This window comes from Protopterus annectens, chromosome 1.part2 (assembly GCF_019279795.1).
Source record: "Protopterus annectens isolate FY-2018-M chromosome 1.part2, PAN1.0, whole genome shotgun sequence".
Classification (NCBI taxonomy): domain Eukaryota; kingdom Metazoa; phylum Chordata; order Ceratodontiformes; family Protopteridae; genus Protopterus; species Protopterus annectens.
The window spans coordinates 931,465,639-931,477,793 of record NC_056727.1 but is presented as its reverse complement, the minus strand read 5'-3'; the positions used below and the strand labels follow the sequence as shown (position 1 = coordinate 931,477,793).

General features: G+C 42.1%; 1 protein-coding gene across 9 annotated transcripts in view; it reads right to left on the bottom strand.

Annotated features, from left to right (window-relative positions):
• Positions 1–12,155, bottom strand: part of ENAH (ENAH actin regulator) — a 1,657,477-nt gene that overhangs the window by 334,737 nt on the left and 1,310,585 nt on the right. The gene's annotated exons all lie outside the window — the stretch shown is intronic.

The following is a 12,155-nucleotide window of genomic DNA, read 5'->3' as shown; positions in this document are numbered from 1 at the left end:
CGACAACTAGTGATGTCATGATCAGGGCCTAGGCATGGAATACAGTAAGAGTGGAAGTCCTTATGAGGTATTTGCTTTCCACAAGAAATACAATTATTAACTTTTTCTGACATCGGTCTGAGGCAAGAAAAAAAGTTTCCCCAATGGGGTACTTAGCTTTATTGAAGACTTCGGATCTGAAATTCGACTTCAAAAATCTCAGGAGTCGGCCGACCGGCACTTGCGAACTGCTTCTGCTTCGGGCACAGCACAGCAAGAAAGACTGGAAAAAATGGTGTCGGATGCATCTTATATACCCCTGGCGCACTGACATCAGGGAAGAAGTGACAGCAACCGACGCCGGACCAAGACTTTGGAACTCTGGCCGAATGCGGGACTGCCTGACGGCAGCATAACCCAAGTGTGATGACTGCAGCAGTGTAACACGATGAACATCTTCACCTGCTTCTCAAGTATCCTTATAACTTTCTTGTTTGGAGGTGCAGCAAGGTCACCATCAAAATACATGTGGCTATGTACCCTAGCAACTTCAGAGACACTCTGTGTGTTTCTCGAGTATTTGGAGAACAAATGTAACATCTTCTATTTGTCTTAATGGAGGCAGGCTCTGCATTTAACAGTGTTTCCAGACTTAAGCCCAGAATAGCTATTCTTGGAAAGAGGCTGTCTGGCTGTTGAGTGTCTTAGTTTTGCAAATCTCTGTTGGAGGGTGAAATTCATGGCATCCAAGGCACCCTGATAGGATTCTGCTAGGATAAAGGCAACTGTCTAGACAAGAAAATATGTACATGCTCTTTACATTGCAAAAGGCTATTACTGGCAATGGACAGTTTGTGAACTACTCTAGGTGCAAGGACAAGGCATTGAATTTCTAATAGTCTGCCCCTGCTCCAAATCTCAGAAGTTTTCTGGGATTTCTGCTTATGGTAAAGTGAAGACACACAGCCCGAAAAGTCCAGGGCTGCCAAGAATGCTTCTTGAGGAGTCAGTGGTAGTAGGCTTTGCAGGGTAAGCATCTGAATTTTGACACTTTCAGAAATTGGTCTAGATAGAAAACCATCTTAAAACATTTAAGTTCCCTCTGTTCTTGGGAACAGGAAGAGTCTGGAATAGAACCCAGTGCCTTTCACCCCAATAGCACTCTTCTATGGCCTCTAGCTATAAAATTTCTTTCAGAACCCAAGGTATGAATTGAATTTGGTATCCTGGAACTGGTGGAATACCTCTGAACCAAGGTCTTTCTGACTGGAGACTATATCCTTCTTTTAATGTGCTTACCACCCATATGTCCTGAGTGACTGTCTCCCAATTTATACATAGGCTGACAAGCTTCCTCCAAGTTTTGGGGGGGGGGAGCAGGGGTGGAGTTCAAGTGGGCATGCAGTGGGGATGACTGAGGGAAACAAGGCTGAGTTGTTACTAATCCCTTGAGGGGGTAAGCACGATGCTACAACACAGGATACTACAATGAACATCTAGGTCTATCAAACAGGCACCATATTATAAACAAAGGACTAAAAAGTAACTTAAATCAGGACAGAGAAATGAGAAATTACAAAAGTAAGCTGGTCATGAATAATTTGAGGAGTTACTGCTCAAAACTAAAGAAAAATACAGGAAGTGAAATAAGGACTACCAATAAAAATAAAATTTGTAGAGACCAGATGGCATAATAGTCGAGGTCTTCACCTCCCAATGCACAAGCTACAATGTTCGGTCCTGACCTCCAACCAATACCTGTTTGGAGCCTGCATGTTCTCCCTTTGTCTCTGTGTATTCCTCTCATTTCCAAAAAAACAAGCTGGATGTATAACCAATTAACCTGCCAAACATGAACTAAGAATTGCTACACTCAATGTAGGTTCACTTGGAAGTGGAACACACAAAGGTGTTATGTATCCAAGAGACAAGATGGAAGGGCAGTGTAGCAAAGGTACTGGCTTGGGATCCAGAGTCTACTACTCAGGGAGGACATGCTAGAAATGGTGTCGGAAATGCGGTGAGAGACAGGCTTCACAAAGCAGTGAGGGATGCCATCAGAATTAGGGAGAGACTCAGGGCAATCAGACTCCAGTGTAATAATACAGCAGTATTCATAAAGTACAGTTGTGTACACTTACCATAAATGCAGATGTTGCAGTCATCACATTTGGGCAATGCTAACCAGGACTGCAACAGTGGATACACTAACATCTACATTTATGATAAGTGTACACAACTGTACTATGTTCTTCGTGGTTCACTGCTGCAGTCATCACATTTGGGTTATCTGTCTGCAGGTAGCCCTCAGTCGGCCTGAATACCAGAGTCTTGGGATTTCTGTGTCAGAGGCTGTCGCTTCTTCCGTGACGTCATGTCATCAGGGGTATAAAACATGCAGCCAATGTCATTATATCACTTTTTCTTGCCCCAGATGTCAGGTGCCCCCACAATAGTAAACAATTATATGGTGTGTAACACCCCCAGCAAAAAACAAATACACACAGTATAAGATATGCCAAACCAAAAGGATAGGAGAAAGCAAAGACAATCAGGGGGCTGGAGGGAGGGTAACCAGGACTGCAACAGTGAATACACTCAAACATCTACATTTATGGTAAGTGTACACAACTGTACTATGTTCTTTGCGTTTCACTGTTGCAGTCATCACATTTGGGTTGATTCCCAAAGCTAAGGAAGGGTGGAGGTAGACAAAGAAGCATTAGGGCTGGCAATCAGGCCCTGTAAGACAGCTGTGGCAACTCAAACTCTGGATTTAGAAAAGATAGACAAGTGGTAATGCTTGGTGAAAGTATGTACAGAGCCTCCAGGTTGCAGCTTCCAGGATGTCCCTGGTAGGGACTCCTCTGAGAAATGCAGTAGAGGTAGATGCAATCATAATGCAATGTGTTCTTATCCCCTGTGGGGTAGGTTTGCCATGGTGCTTGTAGCAGAAATGGATGCAGTGTGCTATTCATTTGGAAATGGTTTGCTTTGAAATGGCCTTCCCCTCTGCCCCTGCAGCAAAGCTGACTAGCAGCTGGTCAGATTTTCTGAAAGGCTTAGTCCTGTCCAAACAGAATCTAAGTTCTGTGTGCACGTCCAGAGAATGCAGTATCCTTTCCCCCTTATTCTGAGGATTAGGGAAAAAAGTAGTCAAATGAATGGACTGGTTTAAAGCCACACTGGACACCTTGGGCATAAAAGATATGGGTTAGTCCTAAGGGAAACCCTGTTCCATAGTCGAAAAAGCATCTCGTGGCATACCGAACTCTGAATGGGTCTCAGTAGAGGCCCTGCGAATCTATAGAAGCAGGTATCAGGGGCTGCGAAAGCACCTCACTGAGTACCGGCGGACTGGCGACTAGCTTAGCGGAACAGTTGTCGGCAATTTTGGACCAATGCGGTCTCTTGTCTTTATCCTTACTTTTTTTGGAAGATCGGTAGTCGGATCGCTTAACGAAGCCATTTCAGAGTACGGAGATTGACAGTGATAGTATTTAGCTACAAAAATATCCCAACGACGAATAGTTTGGGTGTTGAACAATGCACAAAACCAACAGAGGTACGCCGTGGTCTGGGCCTAAACAGGTGACGCAGTAAGAATGAAAATCTCTATAAGGTATTTGCTTTCCACAGGCAAGACAATTATTAATTTTTTCTGACATCGGTTAGAGCAAGAAAAAAGGATCCCCAACAGGGTACTTATCTTTTAGAAGACTTCAGGTCTGAAACTTCAAAACAAAAATTTCAGGAGTCGGCTGACTGGCACTTGCGAACTGCTTCTTCTTCGGACACTGCACGGCAAGAAAGACTGATGTAATGTTGTCAGCTGCATGTTTTATACCCCTGACGACATGGAAGAAGCGACAGCATGCGATGCAGAAATCCCAAGGCTCTGGTATTCAGGCCGACTGAGAGCTACCTGCAGGCAGATAACCCAAATGTGATGACTGCAACAGTGAAACATGAAGAACGTAGTACAGTTGTGTACACTTACCATAAATGTAGATGTTAAGAGTGTATTCACTGTTGCAGTCCTGGTTAGCATTGCCCAAATATGACTGCAACAGTGAAACACGAAGAACATCCTCAGCCTATGCCCCACAGCAGGGCTGTGACAGTGAAGAAAAGAGTGGATTCATGCAGCAGTTTCAGGACAAAAAGAATGTACGTATTGGGACAGACAGAACAGGACATAAGGGCTGCCTGCCTGGTAAATAGCTTGATAGTAGCCAACACATGATTCAAGAAAGAGAGATATAGTCAAAAGATCACATACAAGACTAGCCAACATCTAATTCAGGTAGACTTCCTCCTAGTAGGAAAGGCCACTGGAGTAGAATCAATGATTGCAAAGTTATTCCCAGTGAAACAGTCTGCCCACAGCATAAACCACTGGTTAACACAATCAGGTGCAAGCAGTGGACAAAGAAGGCTCTAAGATGAACAGAGACCAGGCTGAAGACCCCAGAAGTTGTCTGGAGAGAAAGTACAACAGTTCAAGGAGTTGCAAAGTGCTCTAGCACCCTCAAAATAGCATGTACGAGGACTACATAACAGATGTGGCTGAGACAGGTATGGAAATAAGGTAACCAGCAGGAAAAGATATTTCAAAGCAGCAACAACAAAAAACGACCAACAGTGAGTCCCAGCTCTACTTTCCAAACAAATAAAATTTATTCCAAACAAGAGACAAGACTTGTTTGGAATAAATTTTATTTGTTTGGAAAGTAGAGCTGGGACTCACTGTTGGTCGTTTTTTGTTGTTGCTGCATGGAAATAAGGTACTTATGGAAAGCTGGTGGTGGAATGCAGGAGTCTAGGAAGTTATCAAAACACAGGAAGAAAGGAGGAGTGGAGGAAAAGTGGGAGACAGAAAAGATGGATTAGGCTAGGAAGGAATACTGGTTGGCTAACAAAGAAGCGAAGAAAGGAGTTGCAATAGCAAAGAATTGGGCATCAATACACTCTACCAGCTTCTGGAAAGTGACTCAGTCGGTGGTACAAAAACTATATCACATTGCAAGGCAAAGACAGAAAGATAAATAAGACTGTCAGACCAGACACCCTTCATAAGGGATGCCAGCGACAACCTGCTCACCACTCCACAGGACATCAAAGGCAGATGGAAGGACTACTCCCAGCAGCTTCTAAATGAAGAAAACCCCACAGAAGCTGTACTGCCCCAGACACAGCTTACAATGAGAAAAGAGGAGGAGCCCACCCTAGTAGCAGTAGGAATAGCATTAAAGAAAATGAAGTCGATGAAAGCAGCAGGCTCAGATGAGATTATAGTAGATATGATGAAGATGCTGGGTGAGATAGGGGAGAAATTGGCCCTAAGGGCACTCACAGCAGTGTGGAGAGAAAGGCGTATCCCCAAGTGACTGGAGAACAAGTGTGCCAGTGCACAAGAACAAAGGGGAGATCCACAATACAGAGGTATGAAGGTTCTGGAGACATTGAGTGGAAGAAATTAAGATGGGAGATGAGCAGTTCAGATTCCGATCAGGATGCAGTACAACTGACCCAATGTTTGCAGTGAGACAGATAGTTAAGAAGAAGTTAGAGATGAGGAGAGTCCAACTGGGCATCCTTAGAAATGGAGTAACATATGTCCCCAACAAAGCTGATTTGGGCAGTACTGTGGTGGTTTGATGTCCCTGAAATATTGACAAAATTAGTGCAGGCTATGTACAAGGACCCAATAACAAGTACAAACAGTGCTCCGTCTCACAGAGGGGTTCCCAGTGGGAGTGGATGTGTACCAGCGTTCAGGTCTAAGGCCACTGCTGTTCATACTGGTGATGGACTACATTAGTAAACAAATTGGAGAGGACAGATCAACAAAGTTGCTGTACGCAGATTATATGGCATTACAGGCAGGCTCTGAGCAAGAACTTTGACAAAAATAGGGAAATGGAATGTAAAACTGAAGGCACATGGGATGAAAATACAAATAAGACAGTGGTAAGGGCAGCAAATTAGGAAAATCAGAAGAAGCTGAGAAATGAGATTTAAATAGAAAGGGAGAGAGTGGAACAGATTAACAGCTTGAAGTACTTGGGAGGGGTGGTTGAGGAGAAGGGAAGTCTGATTAAAGAGGTCAACTTTGGAATCAGAGGGGCTGCAGCCAACTGGCATATTGTGTTAGGTGTAGTGTATGATAGAAAAATGCCAAAGAAACTGAAAAGTAAGGTGTACAAAACAGTGCTGCAACCAATACTACTATATGGTACAGGAACCTGGGCAGTAAAAGGCACAGCGGATCGAGGAAACTAGAGGTGATGGAAATGAAGTGACTAAAACAGGTGGTAAGATGCAGAGAAGAAATGAGGACAGACATAAGAGCAGATGCTAAAGTAGCTCTAATTGCAGAAAAAAAAGAACAGATTACAGTGGTTTGGGCACATGTGCAAAAAGCAGAAGACAATCTGGTGAAGATGCTTTGAGACAGACAGGAAGAAGGTAATAGGAATGAGGGCATCCAGCAAAGAGGTGGATGGATTGTGTAAGCAAAGATCTGTGACAGTCAGGCATGTATGTTGAAGAAAGCATGACACCACAACCCATGTAGAAAAATGGGGGTGGGTTGATGACGAATAAAATTAATACTGGGCCTGTGCCACAAATTCAAATTAGGAAAAGTTGCTACAACCAACCATATAGTCAGGAGGCCAAAGTCAACAAATTAAGGGAAAAAATGCAGGACAGTACTATATCTTGAAATCAAGATGAGCAAGACCTACTGGACTTGACTGAAAGCAGAATCAGGGTATAAATGCATGATGGATGCATATTCACACAGGTATGGTTGCAGAATCCTAAAATATTCTTCTAGCATGGATAGTGGAGGAACAGTGGAAATTTTCCATAAATGCAAGGGGTATCCATTACAGAATCCTAGAAAATGACTAGTCTTCAAGGCACAAAGTAAAAACAGACAACTGGTTCTTGAAAAAAGGAGAACAAGAAAGTGACTGAATGTCAAGAATACAGAAGACAAAAGAAAAAGAACATGTGTCAGGAAGTGGCTTGAACGGCAACAATTAAAGGAATGATATTCAACAGGTTTACAAAGACAGAAAAGTGAAGCAAACCTTACATTGAACGAAATGACCAATGGGAGAAAAACTAACACAAAGTGTCTCCAAAACACAGCCCATTATAGCTGGAAAGACAAACTGCTAACATACAGCCAGATCAAGTCTCACAAGTACACTATTTGCATATTGCAATGTTGGGCACACTATAAATTCCTAGTGTGTATACAGCACGTATGAGCTTTACAGAAAAGATGAACAGGGCCTGAAAGGCTCAAACCATTTCCAAACATGTACACAAAAACAGCAGAGTTTAACAAAAGACCAGACTGAGAGAATAATGTAAAAAAAATGGCAGAAATTCAGTGGATGCCTCCCACTCAAATCTTCATAGACAACAGAAAGTAGCTATACCACACAGAATGTGAAGGAGGGAATATATCTTTAGAAGTACAACTCTAGAGCATGTGACTGAAAGTGTGCAAGTAGGGATCAAAGTCCTTGGGTCAGGCATGGAATTCAGTCACGAAAATCTATTGCTGAAAACTACAAGAAAAACCTAACTAAGCTAGAGTTCTCACTGTGTTACACTTTAAACCTCCTGTAACATAGACCCATCTGATGTATGCAAATGACCCATAAAGGACTTCAAGTATTTCAGCAATATGGCTTATGAATGCCCAAAACTTTCAAGTTTCAAGTCTTTGGAGATACATTCAGGACAATAAAGCAAGCTCCTTTAGCTCCAGACATGCACATTTCAGCCTTCTTATGACATCAACAGAGCATAAGCTACATGGTAGGCTATAATTTTAGAAACACAGGGTCTATAACCCAGCTGATGTCCATAAACATTACGGTCTCTGCAAAACATCCCAAACATCATCCAAACCAAAGAGTAAAAAGGTCACAAAGACAAACCAATTAGTAAAAGTGACAAGAAAAACCCAGTCAAGCTGGAGTTTTCACTATGTGATACCATAAACCTCTTGCAATAGAGGCTCATGGGATACATGCAAATGACCCCTTAAAGACTGGAAGCAACAAGACAGATTAAAAATGTTTTGTGTTAGTGCATGCAGACATACACATGCCTGTGTGAAACCGAAATGAAAACTAGTTCCAGGTCTGTGAACTGACAAACAAGCCAATTTTACATAAACAGCAGTAGAGGAATCTACAGGATATATCAAACTGCAGCCTGATTATAATGTCTGAAATAAAGAATTTAAACGCAACACTTTTGAAACAAGACTACTTCACTTCAATAGAGGAGTCATTTCTCTGGCTTGGTGACAAGTGAAAAAGAGGAAAAAGTGCTTCAGAATACAATCCCGGTAAGATTTCAGCATGACTAACAGACCGCTACTGATCAGAATAAGTAACATGGATTAGTCTGTTTAAAAGGGGCCTGAAGAAAAAGTACCTCACAGAAATTGCAGTACACAAATAGATCTCTTTCAGCAAAAAGTTATGATGGAAAAAAGAAACAGTGAAGGGCCTTACACAGCTATGCATAAAGATAACCAAGGAGGACTTCTACTCAACAAGTGACATACCTTGTATCATTCTGCTTTAGAAACATTTAATCCCCATATTTACTGTAGGCTGTCATGCAGAGGTAGAAGTTTGATGATACATTAACTGTTACGGCTTTAGCACAGTCCGAGCAGAAACATTTACCAGTAGTCAGTTTAGACCCAGAAAAGGCCTCCAACAAGGTGAGAATGGTACTATCTGGCTAGAGTTTTTGTCAGCCAGATAATTTAAATTGTTTTGTGGTTCTAGTCATAGCTACAAATAGGGGCTCAAATGCCATGTTAAGGATTCATGTAGGCAAATTTTTACCTCTTCAGCTAAGCAGAGGGACCCAGCAGAAATGTACCAGGTCCCTCTTTTAATCTGTGGTGTATACTGAAATACTAATGGCTTGGATAAGATTATCAAATTTGCATGGTTAAAGGGTGGAAAACAAAGACTAAGATATCATCATATGTGGATGTACTTACTGACATACTTGTCTCAGCCTCAGGAGGGTGGTGAACAAAGACAAACATCACTAACTGTGGATGTACTGATAAGCTTAACTCAGCCTCAGGCTGGTTTGCTTGCTAGTTTTACTTGCCAGAATTTCTGGTTACAAAATTAATGCAACAAAGAAGGGGAATGGGCTAGATCTGAACTATGCACCTGCTGAGACTCCTCCAACCTGAAGTAACTGGGGTCTTAGGAAGTGCTTTCACCAAGGATTTCATTAATTAAAACATACACAAAGTCACAAAACACTGAAAGATGACTTTGTAAGGTTAAGATTACTAGAGGTAGAATAACATCAGAGGATATTTTTGTTGTGCTGCTACTACTGTATGCCTTTCAAGCATTCCCAATAAGTCCTCAAAATTTTAAGACACACCAAGCAGTACAAATGCTGTCAGTCGGCGAAATGACCCTTGTGGTCACTATAAAACACATCAGAGAGAAACAAGAGACTCCAACATAGTATATTGAGGGTTTTCATCCTTCACTTTGATGAAAGCACTAAATGTACTACTATCAAGGTCTATTCTTTCCCTACAGCAAGTGATTTTTATAAGAATGGTGAAGAAGATGAGACACTTTATATGCGATGAAGGAAAACCTTGTGCATCACAAGGAAAACTTATATCAAGGGAATTGGGAAGCCCCAGGATAGGTACACCCACCTTCCATTCCTGCCCCACCAAGCACATAATAAGCAACTACTTGACACAGGGTCACCTGGGCTATAATCAGAACATTATCTCTCTACACTACCAGTGTAGGCAGATACTTAAATGTCCCAGATCCTAAACTACATTTTAAGGCATTTCAAGTGAAAATGTCATACCTGACAAAGATGAAGCAATTTTGGTGGCTGGGGAAAAGTATTTGCTATAAGGTATCCTGAAGCTAGTGTGTCCAATTACACAGGTGGGTATAATGGGTTTAACGAGAAAAAAATTTCCATGGCAGTTTCTACAGTATCAGAAGCTAGGGGAAAAATGTAGCCAAAGGGACTAGCTAGTAAGTGTGTGCAAGGCTCTGAAGTGTGAAGTTGGGTGAGCATAAAATGTTGCAGGAACATATACATATTTAAAATGATTTCTCCATGTAGTTTTGGGTATGTCAGTTGTCTTAATGTGTGACTAACTAGGAGTTTTAGGATCTATGCACAGAAATGTATGCAAACATTTTTTATATAACCCTAGACTCTGTGGTACAGAAGAATAAAGCAGTGACTGTGACCCACAAGACCCAAGATATAGCAGCAGCTTGGGAAGCTGAACAGCCGGGGAGAGTTGGGCAAGAGATGTGTAATTTACATCAGCCCACTCACCTGTGAGGGAGAGTTATGAATTTACATCAGTGCACTCGCCTGTGAGTGAAAGTGTGTGTGTGTGTGTGTGTGTATATATATTACACACACACACACACACACATATATATATATATATATATATATATATATATACACACACACACACACATATATATATATATGTATATATATATATATATATCCATACATACAAGTACACTCCAGCTAAACCTAGAATTTATATCAGTGCACTCGCCTGAGGGAGAATTTTGAATTTATATCAGCACACTTGCCTGAGAGTGAGAGTTGTGAATTTAAATTAGCATACTCACCTGTGAGTGAGAGCTGTGACTTTATATTAGCATACCCACCTGTTAGAGTTGTGAATTTATATTAGCATACCCCCTTGCGATTTATTGTTGTCATGGCCTGGAGCACCAGGGGAATGGTGTAGGTCCCTTCCCCGACAGAAACTCCAGGGTGGCTCCACCAAAGCTAGTGCAATAATCCTTGCAGATGTGTGTCAATAAGTGGGCATGCCTCTGTATAAGGAATACGCAGAGGTGGTCCCTCTGCCATGCTGTACAGCCGAAGTCATTAACAGGGAGTGGGCTTAAACCATACCCATAAAATGCCCTAACAGCTGCCACGATGACTGCTCCATGATCAATCTCTCTTGCCTCTTGAAGAATGAAAGTAATGGGGACATCTCTGGTCCCGTTATGAACAAATGGGCCAACAGATCATGGGGAGCTGACAGCTGTCAGGCAGCAGGGCACCAACCAAAATACTTCTAAAAATATAACTTATGTTCTCTACTGCAAATGCTGGATGTTGGAGATGAAATGAACTCTTTCAAAACACCCATATCAACAAAGAGCTGCATCTCATCTGCATCTCATGAAGCCTCTAAGCCCATAAGGCAAGCCACCAGACAATCCAACATTCTAGTCATTGGAGACTCCATCATGAGACACACTGACGTCCCTCTCACCACGCTGAGTAAGGAGAAAGTCACAGTCAGTTGCTTATCAAGGGCTAGGATCTGGCACATTACGCAGGCACTCAGGTCACTGGACCACAATTACCAATATGACTCATAGTCAATGTGGAAGTAATTGACCAGAGATGTACCTCCCTAGACTATATGAAGAGAGACATCATGGAACTCTTGGAATGTGTGTATCAGATTGGTATGAGCCTAGCATTTTACCTTCTCCAAGGATGATGCCACAATATGAACAGAAGATAATTGACTAATAATTGGCTTAGTTGCTGGTGTCATTCTAAGGGGGTGCAATATTTCTCAGCATGGAAGGGGATGTCAACAGACCATGATGATTTGCCAGGGATGGTCTGCACTTCTCCCCAGTAGGCTTTTGAATATTAGCTAAAACACTGTCTTCCCCCATAGTGCCTTTTTTAGACAATTCCAAACTGAAAGTACATTTGACACAGCAAATCTAAAGGTATTACTGCTCAATGCTAGGAGTCGAAACAAAAAACTCCACTCCCTAGAAGTTCTCTTTACCCTACAGAATGCCGACATCAGTGCGGTCACTGAGACATGGTTTAAAGCTGCAGACAGCACACATTTAGGCCAGCTACTACACAGGCAGGGACTAAAGGTGGAGGTGTCTCTATTTACATCAAAGATAAATATACTTCAAGGCTGGTCAAACAGGACAATGCACTTGAGCTGCTCCATGTTCAAATCACCACAGGCAAAATCCAATACAACTTCCTTGCAAGTTATAGGTCCCCGTCTATGACCCAGGAAACCTACAGCATGT